Source organism: Schistocerca serialis, chromosome 6, assembly GCF_023864345.2.
Source record: "Schistocerca serialis cubense isolate TAMUIC-IGC-003099 chromosome 6, iqSchSeri2.2, whole genome shotgun sequence".
Lineage (NCBI taxonomy): Eukaryota > Metazoa > Arthropoda > Insecta > Orthoptera > Acrididae > Schistocerca > Schistocerca serialis.
In genome coordinates this window covers 743,882,800-743,893,174 of record NC_064643.1, presented here as the reverse complement: position 1 = coordinate 743,893,174, position 10,375 = coordinate 743,882,800, and positions in this window count along the sequence as shown.

Below are 10,375 nucleotides of genomic sequence, written 5' to 3'. Positions count from 1 at the left end.
GTGTTCCCTATGTGCCTATGCTATTACCACCAGTTTTGTGTAGTGCCACATTGTGTGGCACCACATTCTGCAATTATCCTTAATTTATGAGCGTGAGTGTAAATACTCCACCATATCCATGAGAGTCCTTAGTCTTCGATGATTTAATTATTGACTCAATCTCCCCCTTGTCTGTATCACAGAGGAGTATTTCAGACATCAATCTTGGGAAGGCATTTGCCAAGAGAGTTATATGATTCCCTGTAGAAACTAAATTTTTACCAGCAATGCTCAAAAAATTATTGTTAAATACTGTACATATATCTGATTTATCACTAACAGAAATATTTTTGCTGTGAACTGACTTCATATCGTCGAAGTTGTGCCGCTGACCAGTCACTTCCTCCACAAATGAACATATGGTTTTAATTTTATCCCATGAATTAGCTATTCTATTTGCATACCACATACTCTTTGCCTTCTTAATAACACTTTTAAGCACCTTACAGTACTGTTTGTAATCGGCTACTGTAGCTTGATTGTGACTCCTTCTAACATTTTGCCATAAATCCTGCGTAGTTCTAAATGATATCCTTATCCCACTAGTCAGCCACCCGGGCAGCCTTTTACTGCTCCTAAGCCATTTAGAACGTTCTGATGGAAAGCATCTGATGTAGAAAATGTGTATCCACAATCCCAGCCAAAGAAACATTCAGAATAACAGAACAAGACCTAGATATTCAAATAACTATGCATGAGGTGGCATCTGTTCTTTGACAAGTGTGAGATCAGGATTCCACGCAGAGCTTAAGCAAAAACCACCATCTCTATTGATAAGGTTCCTTGCTTATTTAATTTCAAGAGCTTCCTTAACAACACTATCCCAATAGCTGGAAGTGCATGCCAGAATCTCTCTGTTGTTATTTTCCATAGGACGACCAGTGACACGACAATTTACGGATTGACGGATTAGCTTGGCTGCATGTGTGCCACTTAGGCTCAGTGCACAGGTCCTCCGCAGTCCTGATAGTCTGACCAATATATGATGTGTCACTACTGCAACGAGTATGATAAACACTATCCTTACACAAATCAAGATCATCTTTTACAAAACCTAAAATGACCCTGATCTTAGATGGTGGTCAAAAAAACGCACGTCACACGTAATTCTGCTAGTCCAAAGCAATGATATAGCATTGGCCCCGTCTGCAGGTAAAATAGCAATATCTGGCTCAACTTCTAAGTGAAGGTAAAGCAGCCCTCTCAGCTGTTGTGATATTACTCTTGGGTGGATGTGCCTCAGTCAACACACAAGTTGCTTCCCTCCTAGCCCCCTCTGTAACATCAGGAGATGATTTAAAAACAGCCTGTTCAACAGAACCAATAAAATCAACCACTGGGGAACATTTGGGAGTTGGCACAAAATTTCATTTCCCTCGCATGGGTAAAGCCGCATTGTCGAAAGCTTTCTCAGTGAGAGTTACCACAGAACGTCAAAATATAGTATTAGACTCCAAGCCACAGAAAAGTTCAAACTTTGCCAAATGTCGGCCGCTTACAGAATGAAATTCTCAATCAGATGGTGACCATGAAGCACCTTCCAGCCAGTCCCAAGGAAAAGCCGAAATTTTTGAAGCCAACATTAAATGAAGCTGAAACAATTCCCTGGAAACAAAATCTAATTGCTGACAAGTGTAATGGATCCTTTAAAAGGCAAGAGCTAGGCCAGCACATTGCCTGATTTGACCGGCGGCAGGAGAATTAAGATAATGTACAATTTTGGCAAACAACGGAACAATATTTTGATCACGACACCTCAGCAAAACCAACAATACACACTCCAATCTTACTCTACTGTGAAGTTTATCCAACCTCTGTCTCTCCTGGCATATACAATGTTCAAATAACTTATGGAAAAGCAGCCTGATGATGACGACGTCGACAATTGCTGGTATTTCAACAGGAGCATGCCCTGCCGTTTTCAAGGCGAAACTGCAGTAAGCAAGTAAGTGCTGTGAATTTAAAACCTCGATTTTCGGGGAAACACTGTGTAGATACAACACACACACACACACACACACACACACACACACACACTCTCTCTCTCTCTCTCTCTCTCTCTCTCTCTCTCTCTCTCTCTCTCGCTGTAAACACTACCTCCTGAAGTTGAAGAGGAAGCCACGGAGGGAGGCATGTTGCCTGTTGACTGGGGCATGTCCACTAAGAGTAATATCACAGCAGCTGAGAGGGCTGCTTTATGTCCACTCAAGACTTGATCCGGATATTGTTATTTTACCTGCAAACAAGGGGAATCCTACCGTTGTTTCAGACAAGCATAATTACATTCAAAAGATGCAGGTTTTACTGTCTGATTCAGCGTATTGAAGGATTGGTGCTGAACTCACAAAAAGTAGAGAGAGAAAGTCAACAGCCTCCTGAAGATAAGTTCCTTATTACAATAGACTATCAAGAATTTGAATTCTTACTGTACTGTTCACCTAGGTTATAAGGCTTCTCTAAGGCCCACAAGGAGGGGTACTGTGAGTAACATTGGTACTCTAACATGTCATGTAGCAAAACATCTCGTAACTCTGTTGAGCCCTACAGCAGGTCGCTGAGAGCATCACATTAAGAACTTGGAAGGATTTCTTATGTCAATTAGAGGAAATTTATTTGAATGATTCTGATATTATAGTAAGTTTTTTGATGTGGTCTCACATGTTCCTCTGTTTGATTCATTATGGTTGTTTGGCGCTGAATTAATGAACCTATTCTGAAATGTGTAGATTTCTACTTTTTATTCAACGACCACTACTACGGACAGACAGACTGAGTTGTGATGGGAAGCCTATTGTCACCTATTATGGCCAATTTGTTTATGGAAGATTTCGAGAAACTCGCCTTGCACTCGGCAGCTTTGAAACTTGCATGTTTTTTTTTTTTTTGCATATGCAGACGATACTTTTTTTGTTTTGCCTCATGGCAGCGATGCTTTGAATGACTTAAGAACACCCGAATTCAAACCAACCAAATATTCATTTTATGATGGAAGTGGAAAATGATGGCTATCTTCCCTTCCTTGATATATTGGTCAGGAGGAAGGTGGATGGTATGTTGTGATGCTTACAACAGCCGAGCAAATACACCATCGCATAACATTGTCTTTGCAGTGGCCGTCCTATGAAATGTAACACCATAGAGATTCTGGCATGCACTTCTAGCTACTGGGATAGTGTTACTAAGGAAGCTGTTGAAATTAAATTAGAAGGTAATCTTATCAATAGAGATGGTGTTTTTTGTTCTGCATGGAATCCTGATCTCTAAAAACTCCACCCAAACAGGCCATAAGGTCCAACAGTACTGACCAGCCGCCACATCGACTACAGCCCAAGGTGTCACTGGATGCAGATATGAAGGGACATGTGGTCAGCACACCGCTCTCCCAGCACTTTTGTCAGTTTATGAGACCAGAGTTGCTACTTCTCAATCAAGTAGTTCCTCAGTTTGCCTCACAAGGGCTGAGTGAACCTCGCTTGCGAACAGTGCTCGGCAGACCAGATGGTGACCCATCCAAGTGTTAGCCCAGCCTGACAGCACTTAACTTTGATGATTTGACAGGAAATGATGTTACCACTGTGGCAAGGCCATTGGTAATCCTGATCTCTCACTTGTCAAAAAACAGAGGGACAACATTTATGCTACTCAGCCACTGAGCATTAATTTCACTATCAATGACTTCTGACGTCAGTCATCTTTGGTTTGCGGTGGCTCGTGTTTACAGAGCGCGCGTGTTTCTCTGAAAATCAGAGGTTTTCAATTTGGTGTGGCAGCACTTACTTATTGCAGATTTGGCCTGAAAATTGGAGGGTGTGCTCCTGTCAGGATATTGGCAGTTGTCGATGACTCACCTGCTGCACACCTGTAAGTTATTTGAACTTTGAATATGCTGGGAGAAAGTAAGGTCTCACAAGACCTACATACTTACAATCAGCTACCACAAGAACACACAACAGAGGTAAGCACAATCCTACACTTCGCTAATGACCAAAATTACTCTGAATTAAAGAATTCTGCTTGCACAAAAACAGATTGTCAATGGGAACCCCAATGCTAGCAAATATCTTTATGAGCAAAACAGAAAAAAGAATTTTCCACAAAATAGTATCAGGAAAATAAAATATACTGTACTGGCGGAGATATGTGGATGATATCCTCTGCTTGGTAAATGAACCATAAAATAAAATAGAACAACAACATGCACAGATAGGCACATTACACAAATACAAAAAGTTCTCCCAAGAGACAGAACCAGCAGTCGAAATAAACTTCTTAGATACACCCATCAGAAAGAAAAATAACCAACACTTATAATAACCAACACTCATACAGCTTTTACAGAAAATACACTACAACAGACAATATTACATCAATTGCCTAACCATCCACAGATTCAAAAAGAATTTGCCTACTGATATATGCTCCACAGACTAAACACAATACCACTTGACAAACATAACTATAATAAGGAGCTGGACATGACAATTCAGATAGCAAAAAATAATGGATACCAAGAATCCTCCAGTAACATAATTGTACAAGAAAATCCTGGAAGAAAAAAAAATAAATAAATAAAATAAAATAAAAAATCCAGAGGCCACACACACACACACACACACACACACACACACACACACACACACACATACATACACACACACGTGCACGTGCCATCATCCCTATCACTCCACAGCAAGGGCACAACACAGGAACAAAACAGACAAGCTGTTAAACACTCCCATACTGAAAGAAACTTGACAAGCAAAACCGTGAACATCCTCAAGAAACAAGGAATAAAAATAGCATACCAAAGTAATAACACTTTGCAGAATTGCCCACAAAAGGAAGATCACGCTGATACGTAACAAGAATCTGACATTTAGCATCTCCAGCGTAGCATTTGTTATGCTCTATACTTAGGGCAGATAGGCAGAACTTTGAAATATGATAGAAAGAACACAAAAGAGTATGGAAATATTGTACCAGCCATTCAATATTAGCAGGGCACTTTTGGCAAGAAAACCATCACGCCACAATAGGAAAGCACATGAAAATAGTCAGCTTCAGTAATAAGAAACATCTCCTAAATCTGCCAGAGAACTTCCAAAATGAAAAAGAAATAATAGAGATGATACACACAATAAATGACCAGACTGTTCATGATCTAGGCAAACAAAATTGTAAGAGAAAAAAACCACATTGTTACAGTGACCATTCAGGGATGCTTTAGAATATAGAGAAACACATTTGGTATTAATAAGACCTTCAATACATTTGTAAGACAATGGTATTTAACCTATATGATTTGTATTTTCTTTTAGTTAAGTGATTTAGAATGGAATACTGTTCAGAAGTTTGTTTTTCTATTTGCGCATGTATTCTGGTGTGGAGGGATGCTGCAAGTCTTCAAGACAGGATAATGAGAGCAGTTCCTCTTATGCTTGTGAGACCTACTTGTGTGAGGTTTATTCGCAGCAATCTTGTTCGAGCTCAGAGATGTGCCATACGTCATAGGGCTACAAGTACTATGACAATTGGTACTATGTCACGGGAACAATAGACGAAATTCACGTCATTCCAAACCAAACTGTCATGCCAATTGTACGAACTGCATTTTTTAAAATCAGTTTTCTGTCTGGTTCAACACAGCCCACCCTGGATTCGTCTCCTGTGCTAACCTTTTCGTCTCACAGTAGCACTTGCAACCTATATCCTCAATTATTTGCCGAATGTATTCAAAGCTCTGTCTTCCCCTACAGTTATGACCCTCTAGTACCGTGTAAGTTATCCCCTGATGTCTTAACGGCTGTTCTATCATCCAGTCCCTTCTTGTCAGTTTTTTCCATATATTCTTTTCCTCAAAGATTCTGCAGATAACTACTTCATCCTTATCTCATCAGTCCACCTCCATACTAGAACATCACCTCCTTCATATTTCTCTGTTTGCACTATACATTGTGGCAGGCAATGTTCTCAAGGCATTTGCCAAACCGCAACTCCTTCATCAGACTGCTAAAGGTAGAGTATAGTTAATCATTCCAAATCCCTCACTGCCAGTGGTGGCTCTGCTCTTTGCATCACCTCAAACTTTGCTAAGCACTGACTACATTAATGTGTGGCTTACGAGGAGCTGCTCGGCCACTGTATCCCATTCTTTTTAACTCCCAATGGACAGTTACTGTGCTAGCTGGACTACTCATAGCACTTCGAAAATCATGAGTGATTTGCTCTGCTGATATTTTTTTGCAACCACCTTTCGCAAAGTTTGATGGTCCTTGCCAATCAGTATCTGAGCTCTGCCTGGTCTTCGTTCAACTGTAGTACCTTTGTGTTTCCACTCGGTGCATACATCATAAACACCTCCTCCAATGTTCATTAGATAAACACTTTCAGTGTTTCAACACAGAAACAGCTCCTGCACAGAAGACATCATCCATCTGAAGAACTACAATTCCGGAGAGATAGGTGGTGGTTGTTGGGATGTTTAAGGGGGACTAAACAGCTAAGGTCATTAGTCACCCATTCCAAAAACAGGCGAGACAAAGTCGCGGAGCAGATAAAACCCCAAGGGGGAGGAGACGCCCCCCCCCCCCCTAGGCACTAAAGAGCACAAATTAGGCAACAAACACTACAGAAAAGAAGAGTACAGACGAACACCAGACAGAAAGAAACAGAAGAAAATAAGATGCCCGGAGAATGGTTGACTGACCACAAGAACAAAAAAAGGGAAAGAGTCAACCATCCGACGACACACCAAAACAGCAACCAAAAATGAGAGACGCGAGGACAAAAGACACAGAAAGGGAAAGGTGCAGGACCCCCCCCCCCCCCCCCTAAATGGAACCATAAAAAGGACTACGACGGATAAAATGTAAAACATTGTCAGCCATGGAGGCATCGTCGCATAAAATCAAAGGCAAAGTGCCCGGGAGATTAAAAGACTGCCGGAGGGTGCGCAGTCGGGGACACTCCAATAAAATGTGGGCGACCGTCAGCCGGGACCCACACCGAAACAGGGGGGGATCCTCCTGACGCAAAAGATGGCCGTGCGTCAGGTAGGTATGGCCGATGCGCAGCCGACACAAGATTATAGAGTCCCTGCGAAAAGGCCGCAGGGAGGAGCGCCACACATCGGTCGTCTCCTTGACAGCCCGCAGTTTATTCGGGGCTGTCATGCCACGCCACTCAACAGACCACATCCCAAGCACCTTATGGCGCAACACCAGCTGCTGATCACGAGCCATAAGGCCGATCTCCAAAGCTGGGGCGTCGATCGCCCCTTTGGCCAGCCTGTCAACACGTTCGTTCCCCGGGATGCCAATGTGACCTGGCGTCCAAACAAAGACCACCGAACGACCAGAGCGGGTAATGGTGGAAACAGACTCCCGAATAGAGGACACCAGAGGAGAAGAGGGATAGCAGCGGTTGATGGCCTGGAGGCTGCTCAGGGAGTCACTGCAGATGACGATGGACGTACCTGAGCATGAACGCATATGCTCAAGAGCGCGCAATATGGCCACCAGCTCTGCAGTAAAAATACTGCAGCCAGCCGGCAAGGAGCGCTGTTCAACATGGGCAGCATGAGCAAAAGTGTAGGCAGTGCGGCCATCAACCAGGGAACCATCAGTGTAGACAGGCTCACAGCCCGGAAATGAGGCGAGGAGCGCAAGGAAACGGCAACGGAGGGCCACACGCGGAACCGAGTCCTTGGGTCCCTGTGCCAAGTCCAGACGGACGGACGGCCGGGGCAAACACCAGGGAGGCGTAGGTGCACGGACCCGGAAGGGAGGCAGAAGAGGGAATGAGCCCAGTTCCGACAGCAGGGACTGGACGCGGACAGCTATGGAAAGCCCAGACCTAGGTCGCCGTTCGGGCAGATGGAGGACCACGGCAGGGAAAAGCAGGCGATGATTGGGATGGCCAGGCGAGCAATGCACGTGGACAGCATAGTCGGCGAGCGGTCGAAGGCGGCGAATCTGCAGCGGGGGAACCCCGGCCTCCACCAGTAGACTATCCACGGGGCTCGTACGGAAAGCGCCAGTTGCAAGCCGAACCCCACAGTGGTGTATGGGGTCTAACAACTTCAACACTGAGGGTGATGCAGACCCATAGGCCAGGCTCCCATAATCAAACCGGTACTGCACAAGGGCTCTATACAATCACAACAGCGTGCAGCAATCTGCACCCCAAGACGTGTGGCTAAGGCAGCGGAGGGCGTTGAGGTGCCGCCAGCACTTTTGCTTCAGCTGAGTAATATGAGGAACCCATGTGAGCCGGGCATCAAACACGAGTCCCAAGAAGCGGCAAGTGTCCACCATGCCAAGCAGGTGGCCGTCGAGGTAAAGTTCAGGATGAGGGTGGACCGTCTGACGCCTGCAGAAGTGCATAACTCGAGTCTTGGCTGCAGAGAACTGAAAACCATGAGTCAGAGCCCATGATGCTGCCTTGCGAACTGCGACTTGCAGCCGGCGTTCGGCGACTCCCGTAGTCGTGGAGCTAAATGAGATGCAGAAGTTGTCGGCATACAAAGAAGGAGACACCGACGACCCCACGGCTGCAGCCAGACCATTAATGGCCACTAGAAATAAGGAGACGCTCAACACCGAGCCCTGCGGGACCCCATTTTCCTGTGTATAAGATGAACTAGAGGCGGCACCGACTTGCACCCGGAAAGAGCAGCGCAATAAAAAGGTTTGAAGAAAAGCCGGGAGCTGACCACGAAGACCCCACTCATGCAACATGGCGAGGATGTGATGCCTCCATGTGGTGTCATACGCCTTCCGCAGATCGAAAAATACAGCAACGAGATGCTGATGTCGGGCAAAGGCCGTACGAATAGCAGATTCCAGCCGCACCAAATTGTCCGTGGCAGACCGGCCCCGACGGAAGCCACCCTGGGATGGAGCAAGGAGACGGCGCGACTCAAGGACCCAACACAAACGCCGCCCCACCATACGTTCGAGCAATTTGCACAAAACGTTGGTGAGGGTAATGGGACGATAGCTGTCCACCGCCAGTGGGGCTGCACCGGGCTTCAAGATGGGGACAATAAGACCCTCTCGCCATTGCGATGGGAACACACCCTCGCTCCAAATGCGGTTAAAGATGGTGAGGATGTGTCTCTGGCAGTCCCTGGAGAGATGCTTCAGCATCTGTGTGTGGATGCAGTCCGGTCCTGGTGCTGTATCAGGGCAATCGGCGAGGGCAGCGAGGAATTCCCTCTCGCTGAAAGGAGCATTATATTTTTCAGAACGACGCGTGCGGAACGATAACGGCGTCTGCTCGGCTCGCTCCTTGAGAGAGTGAAAGGCGGGGGGGATAAGTTGCAGTCGCAGAGCTCTTAGCAAAGTGCGCAGCAAGGTGTTCAGCAATGGCGGCAGCGTCCGTGCAGACAGCGCCGTCCAAGGAGATCCCAGGGACACCCATAGGGGTCTGGTGTCCATAAATCTGCCGTATCCGGGACCACACGAGTGAGGGGGAGACACGGGAGCCCAAGGATGAGACATACCGCTCCCAGCACTCCTGCTTACGCCGTGTAATAAGAGGACGAGCGAAAGCACGGAGCCGCTTAAAGGCGATGAGGGTCTCGAGAGACGGGTGCCGCCTATGACGCTGGAGAGTCCGCCGACGGTCGCGAATAGCCTCAGCAATCTCCAGCGACCACCAGGGTACAGCCTTCCTCCGAGGGAGGCCAGAAGAACGGGGGATGGCAGCCTCGGCCGCTGAAATGATGGACATGGTTAAAACACGGACCACCTCGTCAATGTCACCCTGTGGGGGAGACTCAACGGTTGCAGCGGAAGTAAAAGCCGGCCAATCAGCCCTGTGGAGAGCCCAGCAGGGCAGGCGCCCAGAAGAATGACACTGGGGCAGTGACAAATAGATGGGAAAATGGTCACTACCACACAGGTCAGGATGCACTCTCCAGTGGAGGGACGGGACAAGTCCAGGGCTGCAAATAGAGAGATCGATGGCCGAGAACGAGCCATGGGCCACACTGAAATGCGTGGGAGCACCAGTGTTCAAGAGGCTAAGGTTGAGCTGAGCCAACACATGCTCCATGGCCCGACCGCGGTCATCGGAGACAGTCCCACCCCAGAGAGGGTTGTGGGCATTGAAATCGCCCAGAAGCAGCAAAGGTGGCGGGAGTTGAGCCAGCAGCGCAGCCAAGACATGTCGGGGGAGCTCCCCATCCGGAGGAATGTAAACAGAGCAAACAGTAATAGCCGGCGAGAGCTCAACCTTGGCAGCGACTGCCTCTAAAGGCATCAGAAGGGGTACTGGCGAGCTACAAACAGAGTAGTGAACAAAGAGGCAAACCCCACCTGACGCTCGTTGA